We start from the raw sequence: 17229 nt of genomic DNA on the forward strand, positions 1-17229 counted from the left end.
TTTCATTCATTCAGATCTAGGATGTGTTATTTTAGTGTTCCCTTTATTTTTTTGAGCAGTGTTTATATATATATATATATATACACTAAACTGCGTGGAGGCTGCTTGTTTTCATTTTGTGTGGTCTGCAACACTGTGCCGAGACATGGGAGTCACAGATGAATATACCCAATAAAACTCAAATGTACACAACCACGGGGCTATAAAAACACAAATGCAGAGATGTGATAGCAATACAGGCTTATGGTGTTTGTGTGCGTGCTGTGCGATACCATGAAGGCTACAATTGAAAGGATCCTACTCCTATAAATCCACAGATACACCCGTCGATAAGGCCTGGGTAAATTACAACCTTTCGCCAACGTCCAAGCCATGCAATAATCCACGAGTGCCTGTGTCAGTCAGTGGTTGTTAGCCTGGTGTCGCTCTGAGATGAATAACCCCCCAAAACAAGGATTGATATTGAAACGCGTCCTACAGGGAACGTTTAATAAACTCTACTCTCTCCACAGACACAGACGCATAAACCTCAGGTGACAGAGTTCCTGCTCTGAGACGAGGGTTGCTAACGTCTTTTGTTAGACTGTGATGCATTTGGCCATCAGCCTGCAGTTACCTCATATCCTGCCAACCGAGATACTGATGAAACACACACACGTTATAACTTACTCTATACAGACACATCTTATAACAGGGTTCCCCATCTGGCGGCTTGTTCCAAAGTATTCCCACGCATAACAGTATTCCCTCACATAATAGCATTCCCAAGCATAATAGTATTCCCAAGCATAATAGTATTCCGAGGCATAATAGTATTCCCTCGCATAATAGCATTCCCACGCATAATAGCATTCCCACGCATAATAGCATTCCCACGCATAATAGCATTCCCACGCATAATAGCATCCCCACGCATAATAGCATTCCCACGCATAATAGCATTCCCACGCATACTAGTATTCCCTCACATAATAGCATTCCCACGCATAATAGCATTCCCACGCATAATAGCATTCCCACACATAATAGCATTCCCACGCATAATAGAGAGATACTGTGTATGTGATCATATACAAATTTAACCAAGGTTTCAAATAATTATGTTATGGTCAAATATTATATTTTTTTGGGCTTCTTGCAGTCAATTTGCAGTCTACAAATGATTTGTATTTATGTTCCGGCACCCTGACCATCCGCTGAAGAAAGAAAGCCCACTAAGCTAATGGCGGTAATTGAAGTCCACTGCACTACTCTCTGACAAAGATACCTGGCAAATGTATCCGCCTCAAAGTCACACAGGGAAAGAAGTGAGTAAGTGTGTAGCACGTTTCTGTCTGCCATGGTTCCATACCCTCTTGACTTTTTTCCACATTTTGTTGTATTACAGCCTGAATTCGAAATGGATTAAACAGTATTTTTCTCACCCATCTACACACAATACCCCATTAAGAAAAAGTGAGAACATGTTTTAGACATTTTTGCCAATGTATTGAAAATGTAATGCCAATGTATTGAAAATGTAATGCCAATGTATTGAAAATGTAATGCCAATGTATTGAAAATGTAATGCCAATGTACTGAAAATGTAATGCCAATGTATTGAAAATGTAATGCCAATGTATTGAAAATGTAATGCCAATGTATAGAACATAATGTAATCTGTCAAACAAACCAGTCAACAACCAGAGCTGATGGATAGAAATATCATTGCCACTACGTCCCTTCCCACAAGTTCCCAGTACAGACATGAAGGGCTTGAGTGCTGTTGGGATTTAGTGATGCATTACAAGAATTCTCCAAATGCCAGCCAGCCAAGCCAACCAAAGACAATAGGCAGCCTAGCCTCCCTGTAACCCATCTCCACTTCTCTTCTCTCTTCAGATAACTAGCGAACAGTACTTGTGTAAGAGAGGTTCTCTTGCAACACTGAAACAATGCACGGGTCATGGAGCAGCCCTTTCTTTGTGTGTCTATGGGAGGCAGGCAATGGAGAGGAGAGGGGGGGAGAGGAGAGGAAACTAATGGAAAGGAGAGGAGAGGAAAGGAAGAGCGGGTTTGTCACGACTTCCGCCGAAGTCTGCCCCTCTCCTTGTTCGGGTGGTGTTTGGCGGTCGACGTCACCGGCTTTCTAGTCACCACCGATCCATGTTTCATTTTCGTTTTGTTTTGTCTGTATTACACACACCTGGTTTCAATTCCCATATCATGTTCCTTATTTAACCCTCTGGCATACCTTTCTGTTCTGTCAGTGATTGTTGGTGTCTTAGTGGTTCGTGTAGGTGTTATTTTGTATGTATTTTCCTTATTGGAATATTGCTTGCCTCTTTTTGTGAGTAAACTCTGTTGTTTTGCTCAAACCTGTGTCCTGCGCCTGACTCCGCTACATCTCTGCCCCAATCGCTGACAGGGTTAAAATGACAAGTCGACGAAGAGAAGAGAGAAAAAGAACAAGAGAGCGGAAAGGAGACAATTAAATGTGAATATGAAGTAGAAATTATAAATGTGCTGATGAGAGGAGAGAAAGTGAGAGGAAGCGAGGAAGCGGACAGGTCGACAAGGGACAGCCTTAGCCCCACTCAAAACAGACTGAGGGCAGTAGAGAGAAAAAGCCCGGCTGGTAGCTTTAAATACTTAAAGAGCTAGAGAGAGAGCCAGAGAGAGAGCCAGAGAGAGTCAGAGAGGGAGAGAAGGAGAGAAAGAGAAACAATGAGAGAGGAGGAGAGAGAGAGAAATAGAGAAACAAAGAGAGAGAAACAAGAGAGAGAGAGATGCAGTACAAACTGTGGCATTGTCTTTTAATTTCCTCTTTCCACTCTCAGTAACATAACACACACACACTCTCATCTCAGAGGAACTATCAGTGTGTGTGTGTGTGTGTGTGTGTGTGTGTGTGTGTGTGTGTGTGTGTGTGTGTGTGTGTGTGTGTGTGTGTGTGTGTGTGTGTGTGTGTGTTTGTGTGTGTGTGTGTGTGTGTGCGTGGCGTAAAGTTCTCAAGAGTGTATGTACCGCTTTGTTTGGCGTGTTGGTTTGTGAGTTGTTTCTCCATCAGAGTGGTTAGATGGGAGGTATAGTTTGATGAAGTTTGGATGGGAGTGTCTGTCTTCTGCTGCTAGAGTGACAGGAAACGCGACTACCCTGAGATAAAGCATTATGAATAGTGTAGACTCCCTCTCCTCTTTATCTCTCTGTCTTTCTCTCTCCTCTCCTCCCCCTTCTCCTCTCTCGCTCTCTCGCCCTCCCTCTCTTTCTAAGCCTGTCATCCCGTGCTATCTTGTCATTTTTTTTTTTCTTAAAGCCGCCGATGCGAGTGCTGATCTGCTAAGTAGGAAAGCATTTTTGAAATGAGCTTTATTTCTTTATTTTTAATTAAAGCATTCTGAACAGGCGTTATGTAAAGGTATTATGACATGTCTATGGGGTTTAGTGCGACAGGGCTTTTTTGGGAGGATTAAATGGGTGATGCTAAGTACACAGATGATATCACAGTAGGAATGTTTGTATAATCATGCAGACAGCTTGGGATAGATATTAAACACTGATTTTTAAATTACATGCAGGCAAACTGCAGGCAAAGGGTGAGTTAGGTCACTGATCGAGTACTCAGATTGTGGTGTTGCAGGTACACTCTCAGGTAAAAGAGTAAAACAGGGGAAATAACTAGATGCAGCCGTGGGACCATTTTTTTTCTTGAGCGGATGGTCAGGGGGCCGGAACATAATTACAAATCATTTGTAGACTGCAAATTGACTAATACATGATCATTTCAAACCTTGCTTACATTTGTATACGGACACATATGCAGGTGAAGTCGGAAGTTTACATAGTCATTAAAACTCGTTTTTCAACCACTCCACACATTTCTTGTTAACAAACTATAGTTTTGGCAAGTCGGATAGGACATCTACTTTGTGCATGACACAAGTAATTCTTCCAACAATTGTTTACAGACAGATTATTTCACTTATAATTCACTGTATCACAATTCCAGTGGGTCAGAAGTTTACATACACTAAGTTGACTGTGCCTTTAAACAGCTTGGAAAATGTCATGGCTTTAAAAGCTTCTGATAGGCTAATTGGCATCATTTGACTCAATTGGAGGTGTGCCTGTGGATGTACTTCAAGGCCTACCTTCAAACTCAGTGCCTCTTTGCTAAACATCATGGGAAAATCAAAAGAAATCAGCCAAGACTTCAGAAAAAAAATTGTAGACATCCACACGTCTGGTTCATCCTTGGGAGCAATTTCCAAATGCCTGAAGGTACCACGTTCATCTGTACAAACAATAGTACACAAGTATAAACACCATGGGACCACGCAGCCGTCATATCGCTCAAGAAGGAGACGCGTTCTGTCTCCTAGAGATGAACGTACTATGGTGCGAAAAGTGCAAATCAATCCGAGAACAACAGCAAAGGACCTTGTGAAGATGCTGGAGGAAACAGGTACAAAAGTATCTATATCCACAGTAAAACGAGTCCTATATCGACATAACCTGAAAAGCCGCTCAGCAAGGAAGATGCCCCTACATCAAAACTGCCATAAAAAATCCAGACTACGGTTTGCAACTGCAACGAATTGCAAAAATCTCTGAAGTTGGAGACTTTTATCTCCCTCAACAACTTCAAAAATCTGCTATCCGAGCAGCTAACCGATCGCTGCAGCTGTACATAGTCCATCTGTAAACTACCCACCCAATTTACCTACCTCACCCCCCATACTGCTTTTATTTATTTACTTTTCTGCTCTTTTGCACACCAGTATCTCTTCTTGCACATGATAATGTGATGATTTATCACTCCAGTGTTAATCTGCTAAATTGTAATTATTCGATTTATTGCCTACCTCATGCCTTTTGCACACATTGTATATAGATTCTCTTTTTTTTCTACCATGTTATTGACTTGTTTATTGTTTACTCCATGTGTAACTCTGTGTTGTTCTCTGTTCACACTGCTATGCTTTATCTTGGCCAGGTCGCAGTTGCAAATGAGAACTTGTTCTCAACTAGCCTACCTGGTTAAATAAAGGTGAAATAAAATTTAAAAAAATAAACATGGGCACAAAGATAGTTATTTTTAGAGAAATGTCCTCTGGTATGATATAGAAAAATATAACTGTTTGGCCATAATAACCATTGTTATGTTTGGAGGAAAAGGCTTGCAAGCCGAAGATTACCATCCCAACCGTGAAGCATGGGGGTGGCAGCATCATGTTGTGGGGGTGCTTTGCTGCAGGAGGGACTGGTGCACTTGACAAAATAGATGGCGTCATGAGGGATGACAATTATGTGGATATATTGAAGCAACATCTCAAGACATCAGTCAGGAAGTTAAAGCTTGATCGCAAATGGGTCTTCCAAATGGACAATGACCCCAAGCATACTTCCAAAGTTGTGGCAAAATAGCTTAAGGACAACAAAGTCAAGGTATTGGAGTGGCCATCACAAAGCCCTGACATCAATTCTATAGAACATTTGTGTGCAGAACTGAAAAAGCGTGTGCGAGCAAGCAAGCCTACAAACCTGACTCAGTTACACCAGCTCTGTCTTTAGGAATGGGCCAAAATTCACCCAACTTATTGTGGGAAGCTTGTGGAAGACTCCCTGAAACATTTCACCCAAGTTAAACAATTTGAAGGCAATGCTACCAAATACTAATTGAGTATATGTAAACTTCTGACCCACTGGGAACATGATGTAAGAAATAGAAGCTGAAATAAATCATTTTCTCTACTATTATTCTGACATTTCACATTCTTAAAATAAAGTGGAAACTGACCTAAAACAGGGAATTTTCACGAGGATTAAAAGTCACGAATTGTGAAAAACTGAGTTTAAATCTATCTAATCTATTCCCGAATTCAACTATACCTCCCTATTATGCGTGGGAATACTTTCCAAACAAAAATCACTCGGAGCTGATTTGCTGGAGTTTTTACCGTATTTTCTGTCCAACACTTTAAAAAAAATATATGCAAATATAATTGTTTTTGCTCAGAAAACTTGGGGGGCCAAATAAAATCACACGTGGGCCGCCAGTTGGGAAACCCTGGTGTAAAGGTTATATAGACATAGTCATAATTGTTCTTCAAAGAATACTCATCTTTGAAGAGGCGTAAAGACCAAGAACAAATGCTTTGTTGTCCCTTCATGGTGATTAACTAACGATACAGTAGTTTGACTGAGTTGACATTTAACCAGCACTTACAAGAAATCTAAAAAGCATGAAATAATAGAAGAGATTGAGGGTGTATGGGTACTGGACAGAGCTGTGGGTGGATGGATGGGGTCATCCTAAAGCAATTAGGTGGCATCGGGGCTGCAGCGGCACTGGGTTGTGCTCAAATCTTTGTGTGTGTGTATGTGTTGGGTTGGCACGGGCTGGGACTGCACTGTGATCGGCTGCCCAATAGACTGGATGGAATTACACTGACAATAGAGCCGTTGTGATATCACACTGAAACAGATTGTGATTAGCCCTGTATGATCCAGACGTGGGAAAAAGAGAGCGGGAGAGGGAGGGAGGAGAAATAGAGAGAGTTGGAGGCTCGATCCAGATTGGAAAATAGAGAGAAGGAGAGAGGGAGAAATAGAGAGAGTTGGAGGCTCGATCCAGAGGGGAAAATAGAGAGAAGGAGAGAGGGAGGAAAGAGGGAGAAATAGAGGTAGCTGGAGGGAAAGCTTTGATGCTTTGGGGGTTCTCTCTAGTAGAGGCATCAGTAAGAAATGGATGGATGGTGTCAATCCTGAGGGAGGAGAGGAGAGAGAAGAGGCTCTTTCTCTCCCAGTCTCCCATGCCCATCGCCTATTTAATTTACCCTTCCTTTTCTTCCGTTTCATTTTCCCTCTTCTTCTTTCCTCGCCTCAGGCTTTCCCTGCATCCACTGACCCCCACACTACCTGAACATGAGGAGCCACTTCACCAAAGCTGCTTAGAAATACATCATTACAAATCATTGGTGCATTCCTCTAGCCAATTATCTACTGCCCTTCTTTCTTTCCTGTCAATTATGACATCTCCTGATGTGAAACCTTTCTTCCTCCGTTTCTCCTCTCCTTCCTTGTCTCTTTTTTTCTCTTAGCTTCTACTTCTACGGAAAGCACACGGATGACAGACAGCTGATTGGTTAATTAGCTTCATAACTAACACGTGATTGGTGAAGTGTTCCCATGATGACACAACAGAGTCATTGTCCCAGAAGAGTCCCTTGCCAAAAGAATGGCTCTCGGTGTGAAAGAAGAGAGGGGAATGAGGAAGTAAATAAATGAAAGGCATGAAATGAAAAAAGAGCAGGGAACAAGGGAGTGAATAAAGGGATTAAGATGGCGGATGAATCTGACCTTGTCAATCCAGCAGGCTGTTAAATATGGATGATTAGCGAGAGGGTCACGGGAGGTTCTTAGTCAACACTAACTGAACGCTGTCACATTAACGCTGTCGTAACGGCGACGGATGTGTTGAACGGGGGTGTGTGTGTGTGTGTGTGTGTGTGTGTGTGTGTGTGTGTGTGTGTGTGTGTGTGTGTGTGTGTGTGTGTGTGTGTGTGTGTGTGTGTGTGTGTGTGTCTGCGTGTGTGTGTCCTCTGGAGTCAGGCATGGTTAAACGGGGCAGGCATGGGCTTTTTAGAGAACAGATAGAGAGGAGAGTCTGGCCCAAGTCTTAAATCATTCAGCTCTGGGTTGTCATCACCATTGCTCCTGTTTGTGTGTGCCTGTGTGTGTGTGTGCTCTTTCACCTGGTGGGAATAGATCGTGTGGTCCTGTCGAGAGGAGAGCGAGAGAGAGAGAGAAAGAGGACCTTGCGAGGTGTTTTCCATGTGGCCGTTACCTCTCATTGGTACCACCAGAACTCTGTCCCTCTCCCCAGGATTGGTGAAGTCATTGACCTGACACACTCCTAACTGTACACACTCTCCTAAAAAGGCATACACACACTTCCCCTTTGGGCCCTTGCATCCAAAAAAAGACTAGTGTAATTACAGACGGGCCAAAATAGGGTCTATGTCACCTCAGAAGAAGGTCAACCTTTTAACTTCTCTAGTCATATTACTGATTATCAGTGGACGGACTGGAAAAGCAGTAAGACACAAGTCCTTTCTCCTTTAACTTCCCCTACCTGTGAAAGTCCTTCTGATCCAAATGAAAGGTGACTGAGCTGGCATTGATGGATGACGCATCACGTAACGCCATCACACAATACTGAGCAACTCTTAGATGCTGAGAATATGTCTCCTCTTGTTATGAACAGAGAACAATTCAGATAGAAGCAGCAATATCTATCAGTTTATAACAGAGATATTAGAGTAAGAAAGAGAAGGCAGAGATACAACTTGAGTGTCTTGAGCTTTAGCCGAGATTAAATGTTAATTGGACTTTTGCTAGTGTTTCACCATACTAGATGTCTTCAGAGGGGCTGTGGAAGGAGAGGAAACCCGACTGAGAAAACACTGTTGTTCTCACCTTTCAACTAGCTCCTGGATCTCCCACACACACACACACACACACACACACACACACACACACACACACACACACACACACACACACACACACACACACACACACACACACACACACACACACACTTCAGTGATAGACCAGCTTTATAAATATTCATATATTCCCATGATTGCAGGAATGTAAATAAGTCAACAGACGTGAAATTAACAGCATCTGGTCATTAGGGGATGTGTGTGTTTGTAGAGAGAGAGAGAGAGAGAGAGAGAGGGAGAAAGCACTAACCCTGAAAAATCGCTTAGATCATGTTTTCCTCATCTCCACGATGGCTCTTGCTAGACTACAATTCCCCAGCGATTGTTGCGTAATAAACATTCCTAAACTGAATCATCACCTCTTTTTCCCCTTTTGGGTAAAAAAAGAGAACGTCTTTGAAAGATGGAGAACATCAGTCTCTGGATACCAAATGATCACACTGCACTTTGGCAGCTTCATTAAATAGTACCCAGTCTCAACGTCAACAGTGAAGAGGCGACTTCAGGATGCTGGCCTTCTAGGCAGAGTTGCAAAGAAAAAGCCATATCTCAGACAGACAAAGTATGTGAACTCTTTGGAATGACCTGGATTTCTGCATAAATTGGTCATCAAATTTGATCTGATCTTCATCTAAATCAAAACAATAGCCAAACATAGTGTCCTTAAACTAATAACACACAATTTGTTGTATTTTTCTTGTCTATATTGAATACATAATTTAAACATTCACAGTGTAGGTTGTAAAAAGTATGTGAACCCCTAGACTAATGACTTCTCCAAAAGCTATTTGGAGTCAGGAGTCAGCTAACCTGGAATCCAATCAATGAGACACGATGTTAGTTAGAGCTGCCCTGCCCTATAAAAAACTCACAAAATTTGAGTTTGCTATTCACAAGAAGCATTCCCTGATGTGAACCATGCCTCAAACAAAAGAGATCTCAGAAGACCTAAGATTAAGAATTGTTGACTTGCATAAAGCTGGAAAGGGTTACAAAAGTATCTCTAAAAGCCTTGATGTTCATCAGTCCACGGTAAGACAAATTGTCTATAAATGGAGAAATTTCAGCACTGTTGCTAATCTCCCTAGGAGTAGCTGTCCTGCAAAGATGCCTGCAAGAGCACAACGGAGAATGCTCAATGAGGTTAAGAAGAATCCTAGAGTGGCAGCTAAAGACTTACAGAAATCTCTGGAACATGCTAACATCTCTTGACGAGAAAAAAAACATTGCTGCACGTCTGAAGTTTGCAAAAGTGCACCCGGATGTTCCACAGCGCTACTGGCAAAATATTCTGTGGACAGATGAAACTAAAGTTGTGTTGTTTGGAAGGAACACACAACATTATGTGTGGAGAACAAATGCACAGCGCACCAACATCAAAACCTCATCCCAACTGTAAAGTATGGTGGATGGAGCATCATGGTTTGGGGCTGCTTTGCTGCCTCAGGGCCTGGACAACTTGCTATCATCAACGAAAAAATGAATTCCCAATTTTATGTTAGGCTATCTGTCCGCTAATTGAAGTTCAAGATAAGTTGGGTGATGCAACAGGACAACTACCCAAAACACAGAAGTAAATCAACAACAGAAGGGCTTCAACAGAAGAAAATACGCCTTCTGGAGTGGCTCAGTCAGAGTCCTGACCTCAACCTGACCTCGATTGAGATGCTGTGGCATGACCTCAAGAGAGCAGATCACACCAGACATCACAAGAATATTGCTGAACTGAAACAGTTTTGTAAAGAGGACTGGTCCAAAATTCCTCCTGACCGGTGTGCAGGTCTGATCAGCAACTACAGAAAACGTTTGATTGAGGTTATTGCTGCCAAAGGAGGGTCAACCAGTTATTAAATCCAAGGGTTCACATTCTTTTCCCACCCTGCACTGTGAATGTTTACACGGTGTGTTCAATAAAGACATGAAAACGTATAATTGTTTGTGTGTTATTAGTTTAAGCAGACTGTGTTTGTCTATTGTTGTGCTCTAGATGAAGATCAGATCAAATTTTATGACCAATTTATGCAGAAATCCAGGTATTTCCAAAGGGTTCACATACAGTGGCAAGAAAAAGTATGTTCACACGGGCCCAGCATCGTCCAGGTTAGGGGAGGGTTTGACTGGCCGGGATTTCGTTGTCCCATCACGCTCTAGTGACTCCTTGGGGTGGGCCAGGCGCCTGCAAGCTGACTTCGGTCACCAGCTGGATAGTGTTTCCTCCAACACATTGGTGCGGCTGGCTTCCAGGTTAAGCGAGCAGTGTGTCAAGAAGCAGTGCGGCTTGGCAGGGTCGTGTTTCGGAGGATGCATGACTCTCGACTTTTGCCTCCCCCGAGTCCATCGGGGAGTTGCAGCGATGTGACAAGACTGTAACTAGCAATTGTATGTCACAAAATTACGGAGAATAAGGGCTAAAAGTACAATTAACACATATGTATGCACACGCACTTTCAAATACACACACACACTCATCCATGGAGTCCCCCCTCTTTCTCTTGTGAAGAGTACTCATGAGTTAGATCTCCAGATTACCAAAACCCCCCTTCTCTCTGTGATGTAATTCTTACCCAATCATACTAATCTAGTCCTGACACTTCCCTTGAGTGTGTGGCTCTATGATGGACACATACACATAAATAACGCTTCCAATACCCGTCAACACACAGACACACATACACATACGTATATACCCACACATCCGACAGCCGTCCCCAAGGTCACCCTGGCTGTATGATAGAAGATAACTTCATAAGTTGTGAGTGTGACATCTGCCACCGCAGTGTGAGCATCCATTACACCAGTGAGCAGGTCACACACACACACACACACACACACACACACACACACACACACACGCACACACACACACACACGCACACACACACAGAGCTCCTAAATCTCCATCAGTACTACCAGCCCACCTGAGGATCTGAACAGAAAAAACAAACTGATAAATGACTCAATTATGTCTGTGTATTTGCGTGTGGACACAGAACACCGCCCACAATCAGCTACAGAGCCACTAGGAGTAGCATAGTGGTGCCAATTCCTGAGGGTTGGCGTGGATGATTCACCAAGATTAGATTACCAGGCCAACAGTGATTAGAGAGACCAGGGGTCACATAATGCATTGGCCCCTAGGGGGCCAAACTACTACAACAGTTGTCATTACACCAAAGCTACTCAATACTAGAGTACACACTTGTCCCCGTTCTGTTCCACTGTTTCATCTTTCATCTTTGTCTCTCTGAACAGATGCTGTTATTGATGTTCGGCTATAGGCTAAATCCATTTGAATTCAATAACTTTTTACAGACACCTTTTTGATTTGAAGGAAACCGTCCATATATATCTGCCCATTGTAGAAGTGCTCAGATATCTTTGGGAACTGAATGCCAAAACATTCAAGAGTTTAAACGTTGACCCATTTTGCATACCCCACCATACCCCGAGGCATCCATGTCTTCACCACTGTAAAATATAAACTGTTGAGATGTATGTCATCTTTAAACTTAGTACAAACAGGGTTGTCAAACTGTTTTCATACAAATTAAGTCATTTTTTAGCTCTAAAGTCAATTGTCAGAAAACACTCCGATTTTTTTCACAGTTGCAGGTTAGACACTATTTTGTATATGAGGTTTTTGTCTTGTGCCTGCCATAGGTTGAGACACATCATGCTCTTGAATGCAGGGTGGGTGTCATCTTTTGGCTGATAAATGTACTATGGAAATAAAATAGAAATTTCGACTTTCAAATGGTACCATAAAGATGGTTGGAGGTCTACAGATCAGAGAATGTTGACTTGAATGGGAACATCTGTAGTTGTCACGACTTCCGCCGAAGTTTGGTGCCTCTCCTTGTTCGGGCGGCGTTGGGCGCTCGTCGTCACCGGCTTTCTAGCTTCCACCGATCCATGTTTCTGTTTTCCATTTGTTATGTCTCGAGTGTACACACCTGGTTCCCATTAAGTTATTAATATTTCCCTATTTAACCCTCTGGTTCCCATTATGTTTTGTGCGTGATTGTTTTTGGTTTGTGTTAGTCGTTGTTCGTATTAGGATTTGTGATCCCTGCGTGGATTTATTTTTCCTGATTATTTTTCCAGAGTAAAGTTCGTTATTTTACTCAGTTCTGTGTCCTGCGCCTGACTCCGTTCTCACCTCTTCACAACGAACACCTGACGGTGGTTTTAAATTATACTGTTAATCCTCCATAGGAAACCTATTGAAATCATAGAAATATAGATAATAGAATGGACATGACCATTTAAGACGGTGGGTGGACCAGCGGCCATCTTTGTGGTAGTAATTATAAATTGATATTTCAATTCAATTTACATTTCAATGGTGTATCAGCCAAATTACAGTGGTCTGAAGGGATAGGTCCAATCTATGAATTATATTTCTATGATTGAAATGATACCCACCCTGTATTCCAGGGAATGTTGCGTCTCAACTGATGGCGGTCACAACACAAAAACCTCAGATGGTGTAAAGTTGGGTCTAACATATGGAAATATGAAAAAATTGGAGTTTTTGTTTTGTTCAAGAAATTATGACATAGTTTAACAGCCCTGTTTGTAAGCTTTTAAATCATATCAAACTAAACCGTTAATCTTCACCAGTGATGAAGATACGGATGTCTCATTGTATGGTGGGGTATGCAAAATTGGTCAACTTTGAGCACTTTTATCTCTGGAATGTTTTGGCCTTCAGGTCCAAAAAAGTCACTTTCTGACCACTTCTTCCATGGGCAAACATGCATGGAAAGTGTTGTTTCAATAAAAACGGATGCTGTCAAAAAGTGATTGAACTCATATGGATTTACCCTATAACAATTTGTGTCACTAATCAATAATAATGCTGTTGCTTTTTCACAAAATGTGTTTTATGCAGAAGTCCCTTGTGACACAGGTGCTGAAGGACTATAGACTGTGACAAATGACTTTGGGATAAATTGATGGACTGATTGACTAGTTAATTGACCTCTGTCATACAAGTGTGTTACACACCAAGGCCAAATCCCGTCTTCGCACATGGAACTCCAACGCTCTAGTGAATGGAGGTTATTGGAGATTTGACCTTTTATTTGGCCAGTCTATAGGAGATTTGACCTTTTATTTGGCCAGACTATAGGAGATTTTACCTTTTATTTGGCCAGACTATAGGAGATTTGTGCCAAACAATCTGTCCCTATTCAAACTGTCTGAACATGAGTGATTCCCTCCTACCCTTATTCTTTTAACCTTGATTATTTTACCAGGTAAGTTGACTGACAACACATTCTCATTTACAGTAGCTGGATCTACAGCAATATAGTGAAACGAGTGCACTAGTGTATCAAGTCATATTTAATGACTAGCTTCTCAATACGCTACAGTAGTCCCCATCAGCCTGTGATCTGAAAGCAAAAGGCCAGCTCCCGGGGGTATAGTGGAACAGTGTATCTGAGGACTCTGTGTGTGTGTGTGTGTGTGTGTGTGTGTGTGTGTGTGTGTGTGTGTGTGTGTGTGTGTGTGTGTGTGTGTGTGTGTGTGTGTGTGTGTGTGTGTGTGTGTGTGTGTGTGTGTGTGTGTGTGTGTGTGTGTGTGTGTGTGTGTGTGTGTGTGTGTGTGTGTGTGTGTGCGCGGAGGGGGGACAGGGGAGAGAGGGGGAGATGTATGTCTGAGGGAATGGAGAGTGACAGGCACCATTCACCTCCTGCCCCCCTGCTGGCTCGGACAGTCTTCCAGCTACGCCTCCACTGTCACATGGAGTATAGAGATGGAAGGATGGAGGAGACATAACAGAGGTCTACCATTACAGCAGAGACATGCTGTAATACAGGACTGGTTTCATAGACTTTGTCATGTGTTCTCTCTCTCACTCAGTCACACAAATACATGCCCACATTACAGCATGTCTCTGTAACACAGTCTGTGTTGTAATAGGTGACCTCGTATTATGTTTGAGAGCTATAGTCTGTTACAGTACAGTGGAATAGGCCTACTTTCTTTCATTCTACCTCTTGATTCTCCCTGCCCCCCCCCCCCTTCCTGCAGGTGTCTCCACCTCGTTGTGTCAGTACATCCACACTGCATGTCAGTGTTCATCAGTCTCTATTGGAGGAGGAGATGTGTGGAACAGAGCACCACGGATAGACGGAGGGATGGATAGCGAGGGCTGGAGTGAAGACTGGAGAAGGACACAGGGAGAGAGAGAGGGTTGAGATGACTCATCCTACCGTGTGAAAGACAAGAAACACCAGCCGGCACCCCTCCCTCCATTCTGCCATCCCTCCCTCGCTCCATCCCTCCCAAGACACACTAGCCAGGGGCTCTGCCCGGCGGCACAACTCTCTCTCTCTCTCTCTCCCTCCCTCCCTCCCTCTCTCCCTCCCTGTGTCCTTCTCCAGTCTTCACTCCAGCCCTCGCTAGCCATCCCTCCATCTATCCGTGGTGCTCTGAGCCACACATCTCCTTCTCCAATAGAGACGGACATACGGATGTACATCTGGTGTCAGACACTTTCACCTACACAGCATGTAGCCATGAATATGATTCCTTGCGGTATGTGAACAATATGCATGGTTCCTGGTCACGGGTATGTGTGTGTTTGACTGTGTTAGTGTGGTGCAGGGTTATACTCCTGTGGAGAGTTCATACTAACGTGTGTGTGTGTGTGTGTGTGTGTGTGTGTGTGTGTGTGTGTGTGTGTATGCGCGCGCAAGGACTCAAGGGTGGCTTAAGTGCAGAACCATGTTCTCACAAGGATTCTATGTGTTTGGAGTACGCACGCGTACTTCTGTGCGTGTGTGTGTGTACTCCGAACATACAGAACCCTTGTGAGAACATTATTCTGCACTTAAGCCACCCTTGAGTCCTTGCATGTCCAGTCTTATCTCTGTATTTATTGAATGTATTCCCACGATAAGCTTGTTTTTCTCTTCCCGGCAAACACATGCAAGAGGCATGACGAACAACACACACAAACACACCTATTTCTGGGTTGCTGTTGTACTAGTATATCCACACCAGTTCCTTGACACAACAGCAATATCAGAAACATAGTGTGCCCACATGTCCCGCACATGTCCCACATGGCCTCTAAATGTCCCGTTCCTCTCCTCCGCTCCAATCCACTGTCTCCCACTTTTATTTATCTCGGGACTGTTCTACCTTTGCTGCAATCCCAGAAGCAAAACAGGTGTGCACAATTGGATTACACTTTTTCCCCAAGATTTCTTTACATGAGCTTTTCAGTCGCTTATTGTTATGGGTCGAAAAACACCCAGGATAATAGATTATAGTTGTGGAGGTGTGTGTCGTGTGAGTCGAGGGGACGTGTGTGTGTTTTTTTGCGTGTATGTGTGTGTGTATGGGTGCGTGTTAATGCCTGCATTTATTCCCTGTACATTACTCACGGTTTTACCACCCTCCCAGTAGAATGTGGGGCCAGTGGAAATCTCTCCTCTCCAGTGTTCAGATATCTTGGTGGAAAATGAAAGAAAAAAAAGAAGCAAACAATAGTCAGACAAGCAGAATAAATGTTCCTACATTGTGATTTATGAGGGCAGGTAGCTGAGGCCCAGAACAGGGACTAATCAGTCGGAGAAGGGGTGTGGGAGGGTCTGTGGATTGGAGGTGTGAGAGTGGGGAGGGTTGGAGGAGTGGCTAGTAAAATTATGTTTCTGTCATTTTAGCCTCATCAGTACAGGAGCCAATACTGCCACCCCCTCCCTCCCCCTCGCCCTCCCTCTGTCCCTCAATGTCAATACATAGTCTGTGGTGGTGGCACGCACACAAACTGTACAGGCGGATTGGGCGTCCCATTAGGAATTCCATTTTCCATCGACACGCACCTCATTTTAATTTCCCTCAGCAGTGTGGTGCGTAAGCGCTATGTTCCTGCGTGTGTATGTGTCCATGCATTTGTGCGCACGTGTGTGTGTGCTTACGTGGGCAGGTCGTGGTTTGCATTTGTATTGCTTTCAATGAGTTGGCATTCTTAGAATCAATTATTCTAGTAGACTGGGAGAGTGCTTTTGGTGGGTGAACGAGGGATGGGAGGAGGGATGGAGGTGGGGATAAGTGATATCCCATCATCTCCCAACTGTGGCCGTCTGGCGACCGAAGCTCCACACGCAAAAACACGCACGCACGCACACACACGCACACAGTCTTCACTCCCTTTATAAAGCTGATCCTATTAAACTAAGTGCTATAATAAATACCGGTCTGCTTCCGAATTATTCAGCGTTACCCAGACTGGACCTACTCATCAAGAGGAAGAGAGGGATGAAGAGGGGGAGGGGGGAAAGAGAGAGAGAGAGAGAGAGATTGAGTAGAGAGAGAGATGGAGTAGAAAGAGAGAGAGAGAGAGATGGAGTAGAGAGAGAGAGAGAGAGAGAGAGAGAGAGAGAGAGAGAGAGAGAGAGAGAGAGAGAGAGAGAGAGATAAAAAGATGAGGGGTGGAAAATCTGTTCAGCATACATTTTTTCCTATGTGTATCTGCATGTATGTATGTGTGTGGAGAGTTCAAGTTCAAAGCCAATTGGGTCCCCTCTTATAGAATTGCTGCTCCTCGAACAGTAGAATCGATGTGAGCATCTGCTGTAATGGCCATGGTAATAACTGGTAAATAAACACCATAACAGAGGGATCAATAACAGGTCGTAGGGTAATCACTGCCCTCTAAGAGGCTAATATCTGAGGCGTAACAATAACCCATAAATTATACGGCATTTTATTTCCCCATAGA

The sequence above is a fragment of the Salvelinus fontinalis genome, chromosome 11 (genome assembly GCF_029448725.1).
Source record: "Salvelinus fontinalis isolate EN_2023a chromosome 11, ASM2944872v1, whole genome shotgun sequence".
Lineage (NCBI taxonomy): Eukaryota > Metazoa > Chordata > Actinopteri > Salmoniformes > Salmonidae > Salvelinus > Salvelinus fontinalis.